Source organism: Sapajus apella, unplaced genomic scaffold (assembly GCF_009761245.1).
Source record: "Sapajus apella isolate SASKATOON/1434 unplaced genomic scaffold, GSC_monkey_1.0 scaffold46, whole genome shotgun sequence".
In the NCBI taxonomy this organism is placed as follows: Eukaryota; Metazoa; Chordata; class Mammalia; order Primates; family Cebidae; genus Sapajus; species Sapajus apella.
In genome coordinates, this window is record NW_022436986.1 from 3,437,620 (window position 1) to 3,462,658 (window position 25,039).

Consider the following 25,039-nt stretch of genomic DNA (forward strand, 5'->3'; position numbering starts at 1 on the left):
TCCTCACTGGACACTTCATCTTGCCATACTCTCACTTTTCTCTCTCTTCTCTCTACTTTCTAGTGTTCACCTGTTTTGACGTCTTCAGTGACCTCCTCTCTTTGGCTCCTTAGTGATGGAAGGCAAAACAGTGAGGCAGACCTGGGTTTCCAGCCTGGCTTGGAAATATATATACAAGCCAGGAACCTTGGAAAAATTTATTTATTGCTCTGTTCCTTTGTTTCCTCATCTATCTGATAAGGATAAGAATAGTGTCTTCCAAAGGAGCTCTTGTGAGGCTAAAGGAGATATCATAGATACCCTGTGCCCATGATAGAGTGAGTGCTCAAAAATATTCACCAGTGGGGCCCCATTATCATTTCAAACTCACCCTATTCAAGCCAAGCTCATAATTTCACTCCAAACTACAGCCTTCTGTTTTTTGCCCCCTTCATCCTCCTAGTACCCTCACTTTGGGGTCACCTCCAACCAGGCCTTGTTCACTAATGACAATATCATCCCACGTGTGTTCCACATCGCCAGAGCTTGTCCATGCCCAAACTCTTGCTTTCTTTCAACCTGGAGCACCAGTCACCTGATCCTGCTAACTTCTTTCAAAATACCCCCTTCTCCCTCTTTTCTTTCCACCCTCAGGACCCCTGTCCCAGCTGTGTGCTCACTGGACTCTGAGTGGCGGAACAGCCCTTGACACCACTATGGCCTGCCTGTCTCTGATTCCTGGCCTTTAGATTTGTCTCTCACAAGAGCTAGGAGTCCAGGCACCTTCCTGTGGTTCCTACAGCTTTGGTTCTTTTTCCTGGCAAGTTGGGGCCACACACTAACCTGGCAAAATGTGGGAGAGGGAGCAAACTGTAGAATTTGGAGATGGGAGCTCTTGATTGTAGACTAGACTTGCCACTGGCTTGCCAGGGGACGCAGGCAAGTCCTTTATGGTTTTTGGACCTTGATTTCCCCATCCATGCAGTGAAGATGAAGAGTTTCACAGTCTTGAAGGCTCCGGCAACTCTGATGTGTGGCGATTTATCACCTGTGATCTCTTCTAATTACAAGACTCATTCATGGGGCTTCTGAGATGTTCGTTTTTCCCTCTCTCCCTACCTTGACAGATTTGTCTTCTAAGGTGAGTATCTCCTTTGCCAAGTCCTACTCAGATCTCATTTCCTGTCTCTGACTCACTCCGTTTGGTTTCTTCCCATGCCTTATAGCGTAGGGTGTGTGCATTGATGTACAAATGTATTCTGATTGTTGGCGTAGCTTCTGCCTCTGTGTTCTTTTGGTCTTGCAGAAAGTCTCTACCTCCTGTCTCTCCTATTCTATCTCAGCCCCCACACTGAGACCCCATGGGATCTTTCTCAAGCTTAAATCTGAGCTTGTCACTCTCCTACTGAAAAACCTTCAGTGGCTCTCCAAAGCCTCAGGATCAAGGTTATCTCCTTAGCCTCCTTTTCAAGCATCCCACACCCCTCTACAGTCTGGTCTGGTCTCAACCTAACTGCTCTACTCATCTGCTCCCAAAGAGATGGGCCCCCAATTCCTTTGCTGATTCTGTCCCTGTGCATGGAACATGCCCTCCCCTCGCTTCTGTGTCCAGTGACATTCTATTCACCCACTGGGCCTCAGATCAACTGTTATTTTCCTGGGAAGCTTTCCTTGATCTCCCCATTCAAAGAAAAATGCCGTTACTTGTGCATTCCCACAGAATGTTATTCACTTTACAGAGAAGCATCGTTTTCTTTCTTCTTTATCTCATGGTAAAGGCAGGGGCAGTGTCTGCAGAGGCAGCCAGGTGGTCAGCACATTGGTACTGCTCAGTATACATTTGGTGACTAAGGGAATGGCTTCTTTATGGACTTCTGGCTTTTGTCTCCCTCCCCAGTTGGGCTACTTGAGAGGCCTCCTCTGATCTACCCACCATAGATAGATCTTCTTGAAGGGCAGCTGGGTTCATCTGCTGCCAAGCCCAATGTATGTTCCACATTTAAACAAAGGAGCAGGAAGAAGCCAGGATTAGTGCAAATCCTAGTCACTGAGCACACAGACACCTGCTGGCACAGGGAGCTTTGGTGAAATTCCCAGCAAGTGCCTGCAAAAGCCAGTGGTCGATGGTGCCCATAGGTGGGATTCCCACTGGCTGTGCTGTGGAGCCTGAGCATTTGAATTCTTCCAGTTCTAGAGAGCTGGAGCTGGTGCTTGAGATCGATGTGTTCCAGCCCACTCATTTTATAGATGCAAAAGCTGAAGCCCCAAGAAGGCTTCCCAAGACCACCCAGCAAATCAGGGCAGGGCTGAGAAAGAAACCCAGGGCTCCTACTCCTGGGCCTGGGTTCGTCCATCTTCACCAGGCTGTGGGGTTTTATGAGTACAGTTGTACTTCTTGGATGGTTTCTTTCATGAATAGGGATTTTCCTAGAGCTGGATTAATATGACCTTGAAATTGGCACTTGTCTTTGAAATTCCAAGAGCAAAATCACTGATGGAGGAAGCAAGGGAGGGGAGAGAGAGCGATGGGAGAAAGAAAAAAAGGAGAGAGAGAAACACAGAGAGAATAAGATAGGGACAAAGAAAGAAACACAGGGCCAGAAAGAGATGGAGATGAAAAACCATCAAAGCCCAACAAAGAGATCAAAAGAGAGTCAGAAAGAGACCACCAGACAGTGGGTGAGAGAGATGGGAAGCAGAGACAGAGGGAGACTACAATAACAGAGCCCGCTCTACAACTGCCTGTCTCCTTCCTCCGCAGGGCCCCTGGGAAATACTTCAAAGGCAAGTGCAGCTGCTGCCTGCTGTGGATTCTGTGAGGCCTCTAGGATGACATGGCTCGAAGCTTCTTCACTGGAGCCCAGGGTTTCAGCTTTCCAGGTAGTGCGTGGGTTATAGCAGCTATGTGAGTATAAAGTGGGACTTTGAGAAAAGTGCTGGAGTCCATTGGTTTTCCTGAGGCAGCACCAAATGCTAAGAAGGGCAGGAACATCTAGCCCTGGCCTGGGGTCTGCTGCCTGGCTGGCAGTCTTGAGAAGGTTTTTACTCCAGAGCTTCAGTTAGCTGGTCCCTAAAGTTCTCCTAGCTTTAAAGTTCCTGACTGATTGAGCCGATGGGACTTAAAGATAAAAGGGTCCATCCCTTCTTGGATGCTCACCCCTAACTACTACTTTGGGATCATGTCAGCCATCAAGGATGTAGTCAGAGAGGAATTGTCCACCCAAGGAGACTAACTTCACCTATTGATTTCTCCAGCTAAGAAATATTCCTGGTAGAAATGTGAAATCATGGACTATCAGAGCTGGAGGGGCACCAGGCATGTCTTTCTTGAGTTCCTCATTGCCCAGAGAGATAGACTCAGAGAGCTGTCATCAGGATGGGAGCTAGAAGGTGAACTTGCCTCTGCTGGCCCAGTCACAGACCCCAGGGCACCAGGCTGCATGCTGAGTGGCAGGGAGTGGAGTGGACAAGTTTCTTAGTCAGCGAGAACAGCCAAGTCCCCAGAAACATCCCCAGAATTTGGGGTGGGATAGTACTGCTTCTCCCTTCTATTTCCCTACTTAGGCTGTTTCAGAGAGCCACTTGGACTGTCCCATCTGATTGCCCAGGAGCTAGCTCAGAGACAGCTGGCTGCTCACTACCCCTTCAATCACGAGGAACTCAAGACTTTCAGCTCCTCTCTCTCAAAGGCTGGCCAGCCCTGTGGGCACAATCTTAGAGAAGGCTGCTCCATGACTGTGCTTTTGGGAGTGCCGGGCAGTGGCTGCAGAAGGCAGCAGATGGGGATATGTCAAAAAGAAGGAAAGGGTGTTCAAAAGATGAAGTTCAGACATACAAATCCATCTACATTACCCACCATGAGTCACCAAGTGGTAGAGTGGACTTTTTTTTCATAGATATTCTGAGGTTGTCTTTTTCTTTGTTTTTTTTTTTTGTTTTGTTTTGTTTTTTGTTTGTTTGTTTGTTTGTTTTTGAGATGGAGTCTCGCTCTGTCACCCAGGCTGGAGTGCAGTGGTGGCGCAATCTTGGCTCACTGCAACCTCTGCCTCCCAGGTTCAAATGATTCTCCTGCCTCAATCTCCCAAGTAACTGGGACTACAGGTGCCCGCCACCACACCCAGCTAATTTTTTTTATTTTTAGTAGAGTTGGGGTTTCACCGTGTTAGCCAGGCTGGTCTCCATCTCTTTACCTTGTGATCTGCCTGCCTCGGCCTTCCAAAGTGCTAGTGTTATAGATGTGAGCCACTGCGCCCAGCCCTTGTTTCTTTACTTATTCATTCAGACATATATTCATTCACTCATGTAACCAACCAACCAGTCATTCATGCTGTGCATGTTGTAGTGATGGTGGAGGTGGAGGGGTGCATTGGTGGTGGCAATGGTCGTGGTAGGTAGGCTATGTTGGTGCTGCCGGTAGGGGTGCATTTGTTGGTGGTGGGTGGTACTGATGGGTGTTGGTGATGTTGTATGTAGTGGTGGTGTGGGTGATGGTGCTGATGGTGGGCAGTGGTGGTAGTAGGTGAGTGTTTTTATTGTTGGGTGATATTGATGGTAGTGATCGTGGTATTGTTGATGGGTATATCAGTGGCAGAGCTGATGCAGATAGTGGTGGTGGTGGTAAGTGTTACCTGCGGGGATGGTGATTGGAACAAGAATAGTGGTGACAGGTGTTTTGGGAGTAAACGTGTTGCTGTTGATGGGAGGATGGTGATAGTGATCATGGTATCATTGCTTATGATGATGGCAGTTTTTACTAGTAGTGGTGGTGTCAATGGGTAGTTGTGGTTATGGTGGTATTGATGATGGTATTGTTGATGGAAGTTGTATTAGCTTTCTATTGCTGCTATAACAAGTTATCACAAATTTAGTGGCTTAAAATGACACATATTTATTATCTTACAGTTTTGTAGAGCACAAGTCCAACATAGGGTTCACTCGGCTAAAATCAAGGTGTCAGCAGGCTTAATTCCGCTCTGGGAGCTCTAAGGAAGAGTTGACTTCCTTTCATCTTCCAGCTTTAGAGGCCACACCCATTCTTTGGCTCATGGCCTCCTTCCAGCGATGTTGCAAAGCCAGTGATGTCATATCTGTCTGACCCTTCCCCCATTGTCCATCTCTTTCTTTGACCACAGACAGGGAAGGTTTTCTGCTTTCATAGACTTGTGGTTAAATTGTACCCACTCAGGAAACCCGGGATAATCTCCCCATCTCAAGGTCTGTCCCATTAATCACATCTATAAAGTCCCTTTTGCCATGTAAGGTAACAGATTTACAAATTCTGGGGATTAGAGTGTGGATATCTTTAAGGGATTAATTTTTTGGCCCATCATAGGGGGAATGATGGTAGTGACGATGGTGGTGAGCATGGTGGTTGTGGCATTGGTGATGATGAGTGTAGTGATGGTGGAGGGGTAATGGTTGTGGTAATGGAGCAGGGTGGGTGGTAATGATGTTGGTGGGTGGTAATAGTTATAGTGTTTTTAAAAGGGCTATGGGAGTGTGGGCAATGGAGACAGATCCCCCACTTTGGTCCTCAGCACACTCTCTGGTCAGGAAGGAGCTATAACCTGGACAGAGCACCTATATCTGCAGATGCATGGTGCTCAGGGACATGAGAGAGGAAAAATGAAAAGCTTTGGGGGCTTGGAAGAGGTAGGTGTCCTTGCTGGCGGGGGCTTAGGAAGCTTTCTGGACCTTGAAATATAGCTAGCCATTAAAAAACTCCATAACATTAATAACTTTGGCTGGATATGGTGGCTCACACCTGTAACCCCAGCACCTTGGGAGGCTGAGGTGGGTAGATCACCTGAGGTCAGGAGTTCAAGACCACTCTGGCCAACATGGCGAAACTCTGTCTCTACTGAAAATACAAAAATTAGCCCAGCATGATGGTGGGTACCTGTAATCCCAACTACTTGGGAGGCTGAGGCAGGAGAATCACTTGAACTTGGGAGGCAGAGGTTGCAGTGAGCCGAGATCACGCCATTGCACTCCAGCCTGGGTAACAGAGCAAGACTCTGTCTCAAAAAAAAAAGTTAATATCCTTCTTGCTTTGTATTTGTAATAGCTGCTAATTAAATGCAGTCAAGCAACACAGAAAAGCACAAAAAATTTTTTTAAAGTAACCAAAATCTTACTTCCCATAATAAGGTTGGGGAGGGAGGTCATTTCCATACTCAGAGGTGGAGGCTGAGAGGTTCCTGGCTCAGAAGGACATTCTCTTCCAGAGGGAGGAAGCAGAGTGAGCAGTGCCCCAGGGGAGGGATGGTTCCATGTCCTGGGAGACAGGGGAGTGGCATGTGTTGAGTGCAAGTGGGCACAGAGCTTGCAGTGGGGTAGAGCAGAACAGGCTCTCCCTTGCCTGCCCTTTGTCCTGTGATCTGCCTGGGTGAGCAGATAAGCTTCAAGGATCATTGCATTCTGTGCATCACTCCAGGGGTTGCGGGGGGTACATTGAAATGTGTCATGCAGGCCACTGCAGAATTGCAATGAACAAGAAGGATCTAGAAAGGGGCAATATCATGTTCCTTTTCTCTTCTCTCTCTAGCACCATCTCTCCCTTCCTCTGCCTTTGAGCAGAGCCTCCCAGAATCCTGGGCATTTCTGCCTAGTTGTGGATCTGTGTGAGGCTAAAGAAGCATCCCTGACAATGACCTTGGGGGAAGAGACTTTTTTGGGTCCTACTGTTGCTAAGGGGATACCTGGAAGGTATCCATGCAAAGGGGCCAAGAAAGGTCAGAGTTTTAACCAGTCCCTTAAGAAGATCAAGCCTATGTCTTTTCAGTCTTTCCCTCCTTGTTTATTCTTTAAGTTGTGACATCCTTTTAAGCAATATCCTCAGTGAAGGTCCAATATGGACAGCAACAAATAGGAGACTGCTTTGAGTGAAGTCAAGGAAGAAGTCTCTGCCTAGCTGAGCACCTAACACCAGCTGGTCAACTCACCCCAGGCCTTGGATCAGGGTGGGAAATGGGGGGAACATGCTTGTCTTTCAGGGCTGTTAGGGATGATATAATATATGTAAAACTTGGGACTCTGTGATGCGGGGAGACATTGAAGGCTTCCTAGTGGCTTAGGCTCACTCCAGGCTCTGTTTGGGAGGAGGGGATGGGGGTTAGGAGCCTTGAACATGGCCCTGGAGGGTTCCCAGACAGGCAGATTATCATTCCAACAGTTGGCCTCCAGGCACCTCCTGCCCCAATTCAACACACACTTCCACTCTACCTATATCCCACTGCCAACTTAGGTGGCCTCAGTGTCCCCTGGACTTATCACTCCACTTTAGCCCCACCTTCCAGGATCACTTTTGATAACAATTGCAGCAGTTAATGTTAGTGGAGCACTTGTCTCGTGCCAGGCCCTGTTCTAAGTTCTCCATACTCGTCATCTTGTTTGATGTTCCCAGTAGCTGGAGCCTTGCTCTGTCACCCAGGCTGGAGTGAAGTGGCCAAATCTCAGCTTACTGCAACCTCCACCTTCCAGGTTCAAGCGATTCTCATTTCTCAGCCTTTCCTGTAGCTGGAATTATAGGCATGCATCACATGCCCAGTTAATTTTTTGTATTTTAGTGGAGATGGGGTTTTGCCATGTTACCAACCTGGTCTTGAGCTTCTAAGCTCAGGTGATCTGCCCTTGTCAGCCTCCCAAAATGCTAGGATTCCAGGTGTGAGCCACCATACCCAACCAGAGCACTATTCTACTCATCCTACACATGAGGTAGGACCCACTATTTGCCTAAACTCATGCAGGTCAGGAGTAGCAGAGCTGGGATTTGGCGCAAGTACCATTGTGCCTGAACCAAAACCACCTGGGGCCTCCCCACCTCAGCTGCCACAGCTCACTCCTCGGCCACAGGGTCCCTCTGCACCTTATAGAGATCTTTAGGTCCTTTTTGTACCTTGCCCCCATTTCACTCAGTCTCGTAGCCCCTCCTACCTTCACTTCACCTGTCTACATCCTTAGACTCATACTAGCCACCTCACCAGTGCTCTGAAGTCCCAGAGATATTACCAGATCTAGTGAAAACCCAGTTTCCCTACCTGGAAGGAGAAGCCAAACCGCTCATTTGAAAGCTGGCTGCTTTGGAACCTTCTGAAAGGTCTGCAAAATTCATCTTCTGTAGAAATGGTTATTTTGTTTAGAGAACTCCTTTGAGAGCCTTTAGGTGAGGCACAAGGCCTGGGCAGGAACCCCAGCAGCTCTGGATAGAAGATGGGAGAGCAGAGAGCATCAGGGGAGGGGACTCCCAGGTGCACTGCCCAACACACCTCTGGAGGCCCATCCGCATGGCCTTGTGAATGCAGCCTCTGGGACATAGCATGTTTCACCCCTCTGGGAAAGCGGGTACAGGGAGCTTTACCCCTCCTGGAAGGGTGCCCCTCCCCAGCCCCACAACCAGTGAGAACCTCAGCAGGACTCATCACAAAGGCTGTTCCTCAACTCTCCCCTGGAATAAGAGAGGGAGTGGTTATACCCCACCTTATGCACCTCCAAAATGTAATCCAAAGTTCTTCCTTTGGACTCCGAGGCCCTACGAAATCTGTTCCATACCTCATCACCCACCAGGGCCACACCGCTTCCTGCTTGCCTCCAACACCAAGTGCAATCCAGCTTCCACGCTGCCTTCGCACCTTGGCACCTGCTCCTCTCTGCTGGGACTTGCACCCCTGGGTGTCTAAAGGGCTGCTTCTTCATTTAATTTCGTCTTTGCTCAAATGTCACCTCGCCGGAAGGGCCTTCCCTGACCTGCCTAGCTAAGATCACACACTGTCACTGACTCTTCACTCTGCTTCAATTGTCTTCGTAGCACTGATCATTACCTGATGTCAAAGTATAATTTCCAAAGAGTCAAAAACATGACTTTCATAGAAGCATCCAGTGAGATGTGTCAGTGATTTATTTAACTCATTAGTGAGGAATCAGCAAGATCACAGAGCTGGTTCAAGAGGGGATATGAGAACTTGCTATATGTAATCAATGGAAAGAGAGTGCTGGAATAAGATGGCGAAGTTAGATACTAAATTGGTTAATGTCCCATAGGACGATAAAACTGCAACCTTTGGGGTTATCATTTCTTTCAGATAGAAACCATTTGCATCTCTGCTGGACAAAAATCATTTGCAGCTTATTAATCTTCTTGAAGTTAACATTTAACTTCCTAGAGTCTGGGCCCTAATCAATAGTAAATAGTAAGTCAAGCAAAAGCGACTCTCCTAGAACAGCACTGTCTAAAAGGACTTTCTCCAATGAAGAAAATGTTCTACATCTGCACCAACCAATAGGATAGTCCCTAGCCCCAAGTGGCTGTTTAGCTCTTGACATGGGGTTGGTGTGATTGAGAAACAGAATTTTAGTTGTTTGAATTAAATTTTAATACATTTAATCAATATAGTAAATATTATATGTATTGACATATGTATTTTACTATAATATTAAGATAATGTAACATGAATAATTTAATATTTATATATATAAATTTTATGTAAATATGTAATTTATGAATTGGGGATGGTAGCTCATGCCTGTAATCCCAGGACTTTGGGAGGCAGAGGCAGGCAGATCGCCTTAGCTCAGGAGTTCAAAACCAGCCTGGGCAACATGGCAAAATCTAATCTCTATCAAAAATACAAAAAATTAGCTGCGCACGGTGGCTAGCACCTGTGGTCCCACCTACTCAGGAGGCTGAAGCAGGAGGATCAGCTGAGCCTGAGAAGTAGAGGTTGCAGTGAGCTGAGATGACACCACTGCATTCCAACCTGGGTGACAGAGTGAGACCCATCTAAGATATATATATTTATTATATTAAATATAGTTAATTCATTTAATTAATATAAAGTTAATAAATTAAACTTAAATGGCCAGTGTGGCCAATGGATATCGCATTGGACAATCCAGCCCTAGGACATCACATGACAATTAGGCAGCTTGTTAGACAAATGTTTTGAATCATTTTCATGGTTTGAATAATTTTTTCTTAACTCTGACAGCATATTATGTATTTATTTGCTTGTTTATTGTCTTTTGTTCCTAACAGAAAGTAAGCTTTGCAATCGAAGGGGCTGCTTTGTTTTCTGCATGTCCTAGCACTTAGGAGGGGGGGTGCCTGGAGCACAGCAGGTGCACAATCAATAATTGTTGAATGAATAAATAAACACAAAGTGGCTGGAATCTTATCAGAAGCCAAAGCAATAAGAGACTCCCCATGGTAAGTTTGGCAGATGAGCTTTAAGCAAGAGTGATGCCTGATGTTTAACTTTAAATGGTTTTCTTATTCTGTAAAGTAATCCCCTGCTGTTAACCTCAGACCTTCAGCAATGTATGTGGCTGCGGCTAATGGTTCTTGGGGAAATGAAGGTCTATGAAAGAGGGCGAGATGCGGAGTTGGGGGAAGGGCATGATGACATGCAGGGGGCTGGAAGGATGGAGTTGGGTGCAGAGCCAGGCTGGACAGGAGGGGTTCCCCAGAGGGATGGGAGTGCTTCTTCAGTATCCTCAAACTACCAGGGAGAACCTCAGGCACCCACCCACAGTTAAGAAGAAACAGACTCGAGTCATTCACTTGGGATTGTGTATTAGTCAGGGTGGACTAACCACAGTAACAGTCTTGAAATCTCGGTGGTTTGACATGGTGAGTTCCCAGGACAGGGCCCTGGCCTTGAAGGACATGGTCTAGTTGGGGCAGAAACAACTCTTCACCTATCTCTACAGGATGAAAGTGCATAATCCAGAAATCAGTTCTCTCTGCCCTTGGGCTGTGCTGGGACCTGCCTTTAAATGTGGGAGTGTTTACTCAGGGAATTTAGCGGGGATCCACCAGGAGGCTCACTGGGTGCAGCAAAGGAAGCCAAGAGAAGCCCCTCCCTCCTGCCTCCCCTTCCTCACCCTTCCCATTCTCCTTTCCTTGGGGCCTGAGGCAGCACAGCTGACTCTTAGATCCCAGCCTCTTCCCACAGCACAAGTATGACTTGGCTGGGCCATGCCTTCCTTGGGGCAGGGAAAGGATTATTTCTATTCCCCACCCCCCTGCCCCCACCTGCATTTCCAGGACATATAAAACATGTGAGGTCAGGAGTTTGGGGCCAGCCTAGCCAACATGATGAAACCTCATCTCTACTAAATATACAAATAACTAGCCAGGCATGGTGGTGCATGTCTGTAATCCCAGCTACTCAGGAGGCTGAGGCAGGAGAATTGCCTGAACCCAGGAGGTGGAGGTTGCGGTGAGCCCAGATCCAGCCTGGGCAACAGAGCAAGACTCCGTCTCAAAAAGAAAAAAAAGAAAAAAAAAAGATGCAGCCTGTACATTGGGGACGGTGGGAATGGTGGCAGGGTTGGCACTGGGAGGTGGCCTATGTCTTGTCCTTGGCTCCTTGGCTGCCTGTGATGACTGAGGATTATATTATGTGTGGATGGGACTGTTTCTCTCTCTCCTTCTCAGGCTAACCATCAAATGCCCCAGGTAAACGAGACGATGAGATTACCAAGCTGTACTCTCCCTGGGAGACTGAGGGCCTAGAATCATTCCCAGGGCAAAGGCTCTGGAAGGCAGGGTTCTCAGCAGCCTAGTGGCCCTACCCCTCGTTGTGCAGAGGATGGACCTGAGGCTGGAGTGGGGAAGGGACTAACCAGGGACACAGGGTGGGGCACGGTCTTCTGACTCCCAGCCATGGCTTCCCTGTCACCCTCTTCTCCTGAAACCTCCCTCAAAGGTGTCTATTCTTTGGGTTTGTCTCCTGGGTCTCTTTTCCCTGCCATCAAAGGGGGCCAAGATGAAGTGGGAGGAGGAGAGGCGGTAGGATGGATACGAAGACAGATGCCTTTTTAGGCTGCAGGGACTCCAAGAAATGGAGTCAGAGACCTTGTCCATGAGGTTCTTATCTCTAGGGGAGACCCCCAGATAGCCCTGCTGTCTGAAAGGAGGGCCGTGGGCAGGGTGGCAAGCATCTGTCTCCGGCTGTGCCTGGGACTGGAGTGGGGTCCCAGGCTGCCACGTGGCTGCACTTCTCTGATGTGTGTGCTGCACTGTCTCCCTCTGCCCCGGGGAATTCCCTGTTCCCTTTCCCTTCCCATCTAACAGAGGAATCCTACCCCATCAGAGTTGAAAGGGCCCTTAGAAACCAGCCAACTCCCTCAATTTACAGCTGGTGAAAGAGAGGTTTGGAGAGGGGACAGGGCTTTCATGCGTCTGTATCGCCAGTCAGGGCAGAGCTGTGACTGGAGCCTGAGGCTTCTGTACCAACTAGGGGTTTTCCAGTGCGCTCCGAGCTGTCTCTTGCCCATTCTCTTATCTTGTCTAATCTTGTCTCATCTCATTAAGGATTAGGGGCTGGAGAGAAAGCATTTCGATGGGATCTTGAAATCGACTTCAGAACAGCTCTTGGCTTATACAGTGAGAGAAACATTTCCTTGCCCCCACCCTCCTCACCCAAGCCCAGGAGTAAAAACCACCCCTGGCCTCCATTCTAGTCACCCCTCCTTGCTGGCCAGGCTGTCTATGTGGGGTCCCAGGAAAAAGTCCTGGGCAGGGGACAAGTGAAGAATAAGACCGTGCCACTCATTGGGCTCCTGGAACCGAGGAGGACAGACCGGCAGCTGCCTGTCGGGAATTTCATGGAGTTCTCTAGAATGGAAGGCAGAGGGAGGAAAGCATCTGAAATTGGGGCCAGGGAAGAAGGAGTAGGGGCAATGGCAGAGAACACTTGTTGCCCCAGGTGGATGAGAAGGTGTATATGGGGCCTCTTCCTATAGGGAGTCTTCCAAGCTTGACTTCGGGATTCCTTGCAGCAGAGACAACAGTCAGAATAAAAGGTCAGAATACACTTGGTTCACTCAGTCATTTAAGGTCAGGATGCTTTTGGCTGTCACAGAAACCCCATTCAAATACGCTTAGGCCAAGGGCAAAGAGAGTTATTGGAAAGACACTGGACTTTTTCACGTCATGAAATCATGGAAAGGCCTTGCTCATGTCAACAAATACGTCCCTGTAGCTTAATACAGCCAAGACCGTGTCTCATCTCTGCTAATCTTTGTGTCAACTTTGTCTCTGATGACTTCGTCCACACTAGAGGACTCAGTGCTGACCACTCTCCAGTGTCCCCCAGCTCAGAGCTTTACACCAGGAGACAGACGGTTCCTCTTTCCCCAGGTCCTGTTAGGGAAATCCCTAGAAGGATTCAAACTGGCCTGGGCTGGATCAGGCGCCCACCCATGACCTGAACCACAAGGTGTTGGGAACTGTCTGCAGAGGACAGAAAATCACAGCGAGTCTGGGATCCTCTTTCAAGGGAGCCCTCTCTAGTTAATTTCTTTAGAATGCTTGTTAATAACTGCAACATGCCACACCCTTCCACAGCTGAGCTGTGAACAGCCTCAGACTTAGGGCGACCACAGTTTAACAGAGGAGCAAAGCACAAGACAGTAAGTTCTTTGTGCCTGAAAGAGAGCAGATATGGTGCTCTGGGATGACAGTGGTTTTAGAATCAGGTGAAGAGAGCAGAGTGTCCAAAAGCTGGGGGGAAATGGTGGGCTTCTAGCTCATTGGGCAGGCAGCAGACAATGAGGCTCAGGAGCGAGGCTATGGAGCTTCAGATTTGACCTAAAGACAGAGGGAACCATAGGAGGCAGGGAAGGGATGGGATTAGACTTGTCCAATTCTGTGTTATAGAGCCTAGAGCTGTCTGTGTTGGACATCAAGTTGCTAAGTGGCCCTGTTTTAGGAATTCCCTTTCAGTGATGTGTGGTGAGAAGAGCCTGAGATTGCAGACAGGGGAATGGATGGGTAGGAAGCCAGAGGCGAATCCTAGGGTAGCCTCAGCACTCCAGTGCACAATTATGGAAACACTGTTACAGCAGAATTGAGCTCCTTTGTTTTGTGTAGTTGTGGGAGTCAGGAGACAGCCACTGCTCTAAGAAAGAAAAAAAGGAGGGCTCTGTGAAACTGAATTCATCAGCTGAAGAAGCTGCCTTTGGTCTAATTCCAACATGTCACTCAGCTTTCCTTGTCTGGCCCTACTCTCCAAAAACTTCCGGTCCTCCAGATTAGGCTGTTCCTACCATCAGCAGCATGGAAGAATGCAGAACAAACCTCTGCCGCCCTAAGGCGAGGAGGAAGCTCTTGGCTGGCAAGAGAGCACTTGAGGACCCGGGGGAGGAGGGCAGAGGAAAGGCAGGCACAGGGATTCTGGCTTCCCTCCCTGGGGTCAGGATAAACACAGGGCATCTTCCTGGAACATCAGTTGTTATCAAAGATTTCAGGAGAAAAATCTTCATGAATCATTTTACTAAGATCATTTTACTTAGATCATTCTACTAATGATGATAATCATTTTACTAAGATCAGGTGGATATATTATGGAGTAGAATGTAAGTTTTACATACTTTAAAAAAAGACTATGGGCCGGGCGCGGTGGCTCAAGCCTGTAATCCCAGCACTTTGGGAGGCCGAGGCAGGTGGATCACGAGGTCAAGGGATCAAGACCATCCTGGTCAACATGGTGAAACCCCATCTCTACTAAAAATACAAAAAATTAGCTGGGCATGGTGGTGTGTGCCTGTAATCCCAGCTACTCAGGAGGCTGAGGCAGGAGAATTGCCTGAATCCAGGAGGTGGAGGTTGCAGTGAGCCGAGATCGCGCCATTGCACTCCAGCCTGGGTAACATGAGTGAAACACCCCCTCCAAAAAAAAAAAAAAAAAAAATAAAAGACTATGGTAAAATACACAACAAAAAATTTACCATCTTAACCATTTTAAAGTGTTCAGTTCAGTAGTGTTAAATATATTCCCATTGTGCAACTGTCATGACCATCCAGTTTTAGAACTTTTCTGTCTTGCAGAATTCAAACTCTGTGCCCACGAAACAGTAACTCCCGCTCCCCTTCCTCCCATCTTTTGGCAACCACAGTTCCACTTTCCTTTCCTATAAATTTGACTACTCTAGGTGTCTCATAGAAGTGGAATCATGCAATATAGTCTTTTTGTGACTGGTCTCTTTTGTTTATCGTGATATCCTCAAGATTCTTCCATGTTGTAGCAGGTATCAGGATTTCTTTCCTTTTAAGTTGGAATAATATTTCACTGTGTGTGTGTGTGCCACATTCTGCTTATCCATCCAGCCATATGGGGACATTTGGATTGTTTTCCCTTATGGCTGTTGTGAATAATGCTGCTATGAACATGGGTGTACAAATATCTGTTCGAGACCCTGTTTTCAATTCTTTTGGGTATATACCAAGAAGTGGAATTTCAGGATCACGTAGTGTTATATGTATATATATATTTTTTGAGATGGAGCTTCACTTTTATTGCCCAGACTGGAGTACAATGGCGTGATCTCAGCTGACTGCAACCTCAGCCCCCTGGGTTCAAGTGAATCTCCTGCCTCAGCCTCCTGAGTAGCTAGGATTACAAGCATGTGCCACCATGCCTGGCTAATTTTTTTTTTTTTTTTTTTTGTATTTTTAGTAGAGACTGGGTTTCACTGCATTGGCCATCTGGTCTCGAACTCCTGACCTCAGGTAATCTGCCTCCCTCTGCCTTCCAAAGTGATGGGATTACAGGTGTCAGCCACTGCACCGGCTGGTATTATAATTCTATGTTTAATGATTTTTAGGAACCACCACACTGCTTTCTGTAGTGGCTGTGCCATTCATTCCCCCAGTAGTGCATCTATCCTCCATATTCTCACCAACACTTGCCATTTTCTGTTTTTCCGATAGTAGCCATCCTAATGGGTGTGAGGTTTTAGGCATATTTGTTAAAAGGAAAAGACACATCTCACCTCTGATGGCTGCTTTGTCTCATTCGCGGAGCCTCAGGGCTTTCAGAGCAGAAAGGGAAAGCATCCCACGCCTGTGTGCAGCACTTAGTGGGTCTGCAGGAGTCCTCCTCACCCAGTTCTTTGCAGCTTGCTGTCACAGCCTGGAGGGCAGGATAGGTCACACCTAAGTGTGACATGCAGCAGAAGGTGGCTCACACTTGTAATCCCAGCACTTTGGGAGGCCGAGGCGGGTGGATCATGAGGTCAAGAGATCGAGACCATCCTGGTCAACATGGTGAAACCCCGTCTCTACTAAAAATACAAAAATTAGCTGGGCATGGTGGCGCACGCCTGTAGTCCCAGCTACTTGGGAGGTTGAGGCAGGAGAATTGCTTGAACCCAGGAGGCGGAGGTTGCGGTGAGCCGAGATCGCACCATTGCACTCCAGCCTGGGTAACAAGAGTGAAACTCCGTCTCAAAAAAAAAAAAAAAAAGAAATGGCTTGTATCTTCAAGAGTCAGAGCCCTAAGCTCAGAGGACTGGGAATCTCTCCCACAGTCCAGAAGGCAGGACATCCAGAAACCAGGACATCCAGAAGGCAGCTTCGTGGAGGGGTGAGATCAAGCTGGGCAGTGAAGGCAGAGAGGACTTTTCAGGTAGGAAATGGTCTTAGAGGAGAAGGCTGCACCTGAGCAAGGCCTGGAGGTGGAGAGAAGGAAAAGGGTTTTTCCTTCTAAGTTACACAAGCAGGTTTGAAGGATTCCAGCGGGCTCCAGACTTACCCCTGTTCTCCCTACCCCAACAGCCTAGTTGAGCCTTCTTCTCGGTCAGGGAAGCCAGTGTCTTCTGGCTCCTTCTCCAGCCCTCCAGATTGCTCCCTCTTTTTTGAAAAGCTTTCCTTGCCTCCTTGACACCTGGCTCTTTCGATTTTTCTCCTCTCCTTAGGCTGTTTCTCCTTGTCTCTTCTGATTCTTCTTTCAGCTCCTGAAGAGTTTCTAAGGGAGAGGCCTTGGCAGCTTTCTGCATGTGATGTCCTTGTGCAAACCTGCTATCAAGATCCCAGGGAAGGGCCTGTCAGTGGTTGAAGGGATGACTAGCCCTGTGAATGCACACTTAATTTTTGGTGTCTTCTGGATGTCCCCAGGCAAGAATCTCTGCCTTCTCACCTCCTTTACCCTAGATAATGCAGCCACTGCCCCTTTCTGGCTGAGCTTAATTGATTCAAGCTCTCAAAGGCATCTGATTAAGGGGACAGTACCTGATGGCATCAAGCAAAGGTGTCAGGGGTCTTGTGATGGATTCAGACATGAGTTCGCACCCACACAAAAAGAGGAAAGCCAGATTTGGGAAGAGGCAGTTAATAGTCACTGTGAAAGGCAGTGTGGGAGATGCACCTCATTGCTACGGGAACTCAGAGGAGGAAGACATCAATCCAGCTTCAAGGCAAGACTTCAAGTAGACTTGACAATCTAGCTGGGGAGATGAGCTGTGTGAACCCACACATGGAAACTAACCAAAGGCAATACGTTCTCAGAGGCATCAGAGTTACAAATATGTTCTCTGAGTATTGGAAGAAGAAGGCATTTTTATCCGATTTGGGAATGAAGGTGGCACCACAGTTTCCTGGATGGAGCAGAATTTGATCCATGCCTTGGCAGGATGGAAGCAGAAATGAGGTGGAAATAGAATCACTAGGGAAGAGAGTAAGTGGAATCCCAGGGGCAGAAACATGTGCAGTATGTCCAGGTAACAGTAGCTGATCCAGGGTGGTTGGAACCTTTTGGTGATGGGGAGCCATAGAAAGTTCTTGAGGAGTGGAGTATGGGTTTGGAGGTGCGCAGTGATTGGCAAGTTGCTTCTCATGGCAGTGGTGGGACTGCCATTAGCTGAAATATTAGGTTTGGGAAAGGTAAAATCCAATCTTCATGGATTCATTAGCAATGATTTCTGGGCTAGTGAAGCAGGAGGAAGTCTAACCTTTTGGAAAGCACTTGCTTGAGGCACTGATGCTCAGCTCCTGCGTAGCTGATCCTCAGTCTTTCCAAAGATGCTATTTTAACCTAGTTTCCTGGAACTCGTACAACTGAATACAGTATTTGATGTTTACAAATTGAATTGGAAAATCTCAAACAAGGCAGAAAAAGCTATTATTTCAAGCTTTCTTTTGGCTCTGTTTTAGCTTATGTGTCTAGTGACTGGAGAGGCTGGAAAAAGACCGTGGTGGAGGAGCTGGGTGGCTGGGGCAGGAAGACAAAGGATTCCATTCTGGATGTGTTGAGGCTGAGGTTCATGGTAGCTTGCAAGTGGAGATATCCAGCAGACCGTCGTGCTTATAAATCTGAAGCTTCAGATAGTGGTTTGGGAGTATATTAGCAAGCATTCTTCTACTTATAAGAATCATAATCCTAACTTTAACTGTCTCAAGTCAAAAAGGCAATTTATCAGCTCATATAAGTGGAAAGTCCAGGCGTTGGCTGGCTCTGACATTAGGCATGGCTGGACCTAGGGGTTCAGTGATGTTCAATGATGTCAGTTAATAGTCGCTCTGTCCCCCTGTTTGTCTCTCCACATCTCAATTCTACTGGGCCATATTTGGCTTCATTCTGCATGTAGGTTCTCACCACCAGATAAGCTCAGTATCTCCAGAGGAAAGAGGCTAATTTCTGCCAGCAGCTAAGTCCTGGGAGAACTCTAATTGGTCTGGATTAAGAACGAAATAAGACTACCTCAGTCCTGATGTTAGAGGATGGCGGTCATTGTGATTGGCAGTTTCCCTGTGACCTTGTGGAATGCAGAATGAGCAATTCCCCAAAGCAGAAGTGAGGTGTCATTCCTAGGTATGTATGCTGGGTCAAGAAATAGTACAGCATCCATGGGCTGTATCAGGGTGTCTTCACTACACAAGTGAGGATTCTGCAGCTCAAGGAGATGAGATCATCTAGGGAGGCTGTATATAGACATGAAAGAGGAGGGCTAGGGCTTAATCTGCTGGAATTCAGGGAGGAGACTGGCCAGAAAGAGGCTTCCAGGAGCTGGGAGAGTCAGGAAGGGTCCAGGGCAATCCAAGCCTCAGGAGGAGATAATGAGGAAGTGATCCTCTGCAGAGTTCCAGTGATGTGGCAATGGAAAAGTAATTGCACAGTCGAGTCACTGGAGAGCTCAGAAAAAGCTGGGGACAAGGGGATGATGGGATGGAAGCCAGCTTGGAGGGGCTATGAAAGGAACAGGGAGTGCTGGAGCCAGGGAGGCTGCTGAGTTTTTGGTTTTGTTTTTGATTTAATGAGGAGACGCCTGATGTGTTAATGCTCAAGGAAGAGGATGAAGTTTGGGGAGAAGGAGGGAATTCAGGAGTAGCTGTAGGAGTTAAGGACAGAGGCAGCAGGATTACCTTTGTCTCCAAAAGACCCTGCTGTATCCAGGTGCATGACATGCAGAGTTGAGTCCATCTTGTTCAGTTAATATTATATGCATTTCCCATTTGCAATGTAGTATTCATACTTATCTTTTAAAGTTAGTTTTTAAATCATAAAAGCAACACATGCATATGGTAAAACAAAATGCAAACAGTTCAGAAGGAATAAAAGATGAAAATGAAAGTCTTCTCCATCCTCCCTCAGCCCGCATTCCTGTAGGAAAACTGCTTTTCATCAGTTTCTTGGGAATTCTTCCCAAAATTTTTAATGCATATACAAATATATATGTGCATATATTTTAAAATAGACAAGTGGGATCCTACTGTGCCTACTGTTCTGCACCTTGCTTTTTTCACTCAATGCTGTATCTTGGAGATACTTTCTTATTAGCATATAGAGAGACCTCACTCCCTTTCAAGAGCGTGATGCTGTTCTATTGTGGGGATGGAGCAGGGCTTGTTGAACAATTTTCTACTATGTGGACTTTCTGTTGTTTCTAATCTGTTGCTATGAAAAAGACTACTTCAATATACCTTTTCTTTTGGACGGAGTTTCGCTCTTGTTGCCCAGGCTGGAGTGCAATGGCGAGATCTCAGCTCACCGCAACCTCCACCTCCTAGGTTCTAGTGATTCTTTTGCCTCAGCCTCCTGAATAGCTGGTATTACAGGCATGTGCCGCCATGCCCAGCTAATTTTTGTGTTTTTAGTAGAGACGGGGCTTCTCCATGTTGGTCAGGCTGATCTTGAACTCCTGACCTCAGATGATCTACCTGCCTTGGCCTCCCAAAGCACTGGGATTACAGGCATGAGTCACTGCACCTGGTCTAATATTACCTGTTAATATACTTATTTTTGTGCACAGATGGAGCTATTTTTGTATGTAAAATTCTTAGGAATGGAATTATTGGAGTTAAAGAGTATATACATTTAGAAGTATAGGTAATGCCAAATTGCTCTTTAAAGAAGTCACATAAACGTGAATATTTCAGAGCTTAAATAGGAGATACACAGGTGTTCATTATATTACTGCCCATTTTTTTTGTATGCTTGGATAGTTTACCCACATATGTACAAGAAGTCACAATATTTACACTCCCATGAACAGTAAATAAACATGCTCTCATTTTCCCAACAGGCCACTAAAGAGATTTTAAATCTTTGTCCATCTGAAGGGTGGAAAATGGTATATCCCTATCGCTTTAATTGCATTTATTTAATCATGAGGGTGGCTGATCATTTTTTCAGTTAATTGCTTTGCATTTCTATTAAGTCGTACTTTAATGCCTACAGACGGTTTCATTTTATACATGTGCCTTAATTTACTTAACGCTCTTCTTGTGGGTTATTTATATGATTTCTGAACAACTGTGAATATCTTTGTACGCGAAGCCTTTTTCTCTTCTCTTTTTAGACTTTTGTCTTCAATCTGCCATTCCAGAAGATGAATTGCTGGGTCAACAGTGTGGACATTTTTATGACTCAATACATATTGTCAAATTGCTTTCTCAAAGGACAGTACAATATACAGTACCCCCAATTTTATTATTCTCTTATCAGCGTTAGGTATTGTAAATACAAATTAATTTGTTTCTAATTTTATAGGTAAAAATGAGGACTTAATTTCATTTGTATTTTTCTTACCAGTGAGGTTGAATATTTTAATATGTTTGTTTATTAATTGCATTTCACCTCTCTGAACTGTCTTCCTTTCTGCTTATTTACTGATAGCACATGCCTATACAAAGGAAATAAGATGATATCTTATCAGGGAAACCTTTTTCCTCAGGCCCTGTGACCTTCTGGGAAATTATTGACTGATATCAGATTATCAAAGTCAATCTTTTACATGAGAACACTGGGGAGGGAGTGATTGAAAAGACTTAGGTGATACGGGGTGAAGACGGAAGAACTGAATGAATAAGACTCTAGGTAATGATGTGGGTTGCAGAGATGAGGGAGGTGGAAAGAATTTATGAGTCGGGATGGAAATTTCATGGGCAGCATAGAGAACATGCAGGGCTCAGAGTTCTCCATCTCTCAGCTTCCAAATGGAGCTCTGGGTGACCCAGACAGCAATGATTAGGTTTCAGAATGCTGACCTAGACATTGTCATCTCTGCCACGTGCTACAGACTTGAAAACAGATTGGACCGAGGAAGGATTTTGCTTAAGCCTTAGATGAGCAGTTACTAAGCCCCATACCCTTTTTTTATCCAGATAGCCTTTAGTTTCACCATTGTTAACAATCTATGTTAATTAATTTGATATCTAGATTTATTGGTATTATACTTTATATTTCTTTTATTACTAATTTTCATAGATTTCTTTGATCACTTTTCACGTGTATGTATGTATACATATATGAAGTTAAAGAGTATATACATTTAGAAGTGTGATAAGGAATTCCAAATTGCTCTTCAAAAAAGGCATGTAAACGTGAATACTTCGGAGCTTAAGTAGGAGATACGTAGGTGTTCATTATATTACTACCCTCAGTCCAATTTGTTTTCAAGTCTGCAGTACCTGTGACATTAGTGTATTTTATGTGCGGCTCCAGACAATTAGTCTTCATCTAATGTAGCCCAGGGAGGCCAAAGATTGGTCACCCCAACATAGAGCTTAAGTGTAAGTATATACATGTGTAGTATCCACCCATACTATTTTATTACTGTTTTTCATACGTGTGTGTCTGTGTGTGTGTGTGTGTGTGTGTGTGTGTGTGTCTTCACCTCTTTTGGGTGGAATTGACTGTTCATGTTCATTTTTCTTTCTTTTGGATGTTATTTTATTGACTTCTTTTTTTTCCCTCAAGATCTGATGATTATATATATATATTTATTTTGAGACAGAGTTTTGCTCTTGTTGCCCAGGCTGGAGTGCAATGGCATGATCTCACTCACTGCAACCTCCGCCTCCTGGGTTCAAGTGATTCTTCTGCCTCAGCCTCCTGAGTAGCTGGGATTACAGATATGTGCTACGACACCCAGCTAATGTTTTGTGTTTTTAGCAGAGATGGGGTTTCTCCATGTTGGTCAGGCTGGTCTCCAACTTCCGACCTCAGGTGATCTGCCCACCTCAACCTCCCAAAGTGCTGGGATTACAGGCATGAGCCACCACACCCAGCCTATTTTATGGACTTTCAAGTAAACTCTATATATTAAAGTTATAAGACTGTCATATTTTTCACAAACATTATTTTTAATTTGCTTGCCTTTAATTTTGTTTGTTTCACTTTTTTTTCTTTTGAGATGGAGTCTTGCTCTGTTGCCCAGGCTGGAGTGCAGTGGTGTGATCTCGGCTCACTGCAACCTCTGCCTCCTGGGTTCAAGCGATTCTCCTGCCTCAGCCCCACCCCACCCTACCACGCCTGGCTAATTTTTGTATTTTTAGTAGAGACAGGGTTTTACCATGTTGGCCAGGCTGGTCTTGAACTCCTGACCTCAAGTGATCTTCCCGCCTTGGCCTCCCAAAGTTCTGGGATTACAGATATGAGCCACCATACCTGGTGTCACTTTTTGTTACTGAAATGCTCAATTGAGCTTGTCTAACCTGTGGCCCACAGGCTGCATGCAGCTCAGGATGGCTTTGAATGCTGCCCAACACAAATTTGTAAACTTTCTTAAAACATTATGAGATTTTTTTGTGATTTTTTTTTTTCACTCATTAGCTATTTTTAGTGTTAGTGATGGCAGCTGTGGCCCAGCTGCTGCCATGACGCTGGCTGCAGATGGGGAGGCGCAGCCAGGGCTGCTGGCTTCACAGAGCCAGTGAGAGCTGGGAACAGGCAGAAGCCCTGCTCCCTTCCAAGTTGGAGGGGTGGGAGCCCTGCCCTCCCGGGACAACTGTAGCCACCCAGCCACAGCTGCACATCCAGGCATCTCTGCACTCTAGGGGCCCAGGAAACCCCGCTGCCCCTAAAGGCTCTGAATTCACTGCTGTCTGGCCTCTCCCCACTCCCAGCACCCACTCCAATTTTAGAGCAAGGTTGTGGCTGAGCCCAGGTGCTGTCATGACCCAGCTGGGTAGGTGCATGCTCAGGGCAGTGCTAAAACGCCAGACCCCTACTGCTTCAGCCCGCTCCAGACTTTGAATACCAATGAGCAGGGGAGGGAGACCAAGGTGGGTATAAGAGCAGGTAGGGCAGGTCTGCAGGCACTGCTTGGCATGAACAGTCTGGGCGCTGTGGGCACTGTGGATGGCAAGTAAATGGTGGCAGGAGACAGACAGGCTCCTGGGCAGAAAGGGGCAGGTCCCAGATGAAACCCCACCTTTAGGCCAGAGACAGCTTGAGGGCTGGGGGCCAGGCAGACAGTTCTGCTAACCAGATTGAGAACTTATAGTGCTTTTCTGGGCCTGCTCATGGCCACTCATGGACCAATCAGCGCATACTTCCTCCCCTCTGAGGCATATAAAAACCCTGGACTCAGTCAGACTTACACAGATGACCTGTCTGTGGAGAAGAGCTACCCACCGTGGGTCTCCTCTCTGCTAACAGCTGGACACTTGTCAGGATGACCTGCCTGTGAAGAGGAGCTACCTATTTCGAGTCTCCTCGAGCTGTTCTATCACTCAATAAAGCACTTCTTAACCTTGCTACCCTCCACTTGTCTGCATACCTCATTCTTCCTGGATGCAGGACAAGAACTCGGGACCTGCTGAATGGCAGGGCTAAAAGAGCTGTTACACAAACAGGACTGAAACATGTCCCTTGCTTGCCACATTGCAGAAGATGAGAAGGAGAGAAGAGAGAAGGAGCCCTTTGGGGAGCCCAGACCTAGGTGCTCCCTGAGCCAGGGCTGTGACACCCTTTTTGGGGGTCTGCAGTTCTTGGAGTCTCCAAGCTTCTGGGCACCACTTCATTCCCCAGTGTTGGCCATGGAAATCACTTGCAGTATGCCTGGTCCAGCTGCAACCTTGCAGGGAACCAGCACCCATGCCAGTGCCTGGAGCTGCCTGCCCTGCCACCGCTGTGTGTAGCAGCCAGGCCCCATGCTCACTCACTCACAAACCCCTTGTCACTCACACCTGGCTCACCCTTGGAAGGCATGGGATCCAGGCTGGTAGTGTGAGCCGAGCAAAGCCTGCCAGGCCAAGTGGGCAGAACGAGCCCAGTGGGCCCAAACAAAACTCAGGCAAAGGCGTCAGTGGCCACAGAGGTTTCTGGCCAGAAAAGTGACACCCCCAGGATCCTGTGACTTAGTGTACTTTATGTGTGACCCCAGACAAATTATTCGTCTTCCAATGTATCCCAGGGAGGCGAAAAGATGGGTCACCCTGACATAGAGCTTAGGTGTAAGTTGGATGAATTCTGACAAACGCATATACCTGTATAACCCACATTTCTATCAAAATATGTAATACTTATTGATGGGTGAGATGATCCTTACCTATTCCTCCTTTTGGAGGGCAGATAGAACACGATGATTGGAGATGCATGAAATGTGATTAACGCCTCTGCGTAATCAGGACTTGCAATACCCTGAGCATGCCTATCTGATTGTTCATGACGATCACTACTTTGAAAAAAAAAATAACATATATATAATTATTTCTATTACCCTAGAAAGTTTCCCTGTGCTCTTTCCAGTCAATCCTCCCCTTCTCACTGCTCTGCCAGAGGCAACTACTGCTCTGATTTCTATCACTGTAGATCAGTCTTGCTTCTTCTAGAATTTCATGCAAGTGGAATTGTAAAGCATGGACTTTTCTGTGTCTGGCTTCTTCCCCTCAGCATAATGTGTTTGAGATTTACCTGTGTTGTTACAGTTGATACGCTCTTCCTTTTTATTGCTTATTGATATCCCATTGTATGAACATAGCACAGTTTGTTTATTCATTCTCCGGTGGGCTGACATTTGGGTTGTCTCTAGTATTTAGCTATTATAAATAATG

General features: G+C 46.7%; 1 long non-coding RNA gene and 1 other non-coding gene across 2 annotated transcripts in view; both read left to right on the top strand.

Moving 5' to 3' along the window:
* Nucleotides 1-21,872, top strand: part of LOC116524721 — a 76,986-nt gene extending 55,114 nt beyond the window's left edge. Inside the window, exons 3-4 of the long non-coding RNA XR_004257458.1 lie at nucleotides 2,741-2,859; nucleotides 20,560-21,872. This is a non-coding gene — a long non-coding RNA (uncharacterized LOC116524721). The remainder of the gene's footprint in view (nucleotides 1-2,740; nucleotides 2,860-20,559) is intronic.
* Nucleotides 21,873-24,511: 2,639 nt separating this feature from the next.
* Nucleotides 24,512-24,645, top strand: LOC116524952. The gene has a single exon (XR_004257548.1). It is a non-coding gene; the product is annotated as a U8 small nucleolar RNA (small nucleolar RNA).
* The last annotated feature ends 394 nt before the right edge of the window (nucleotides 24,646-25,039 follow it).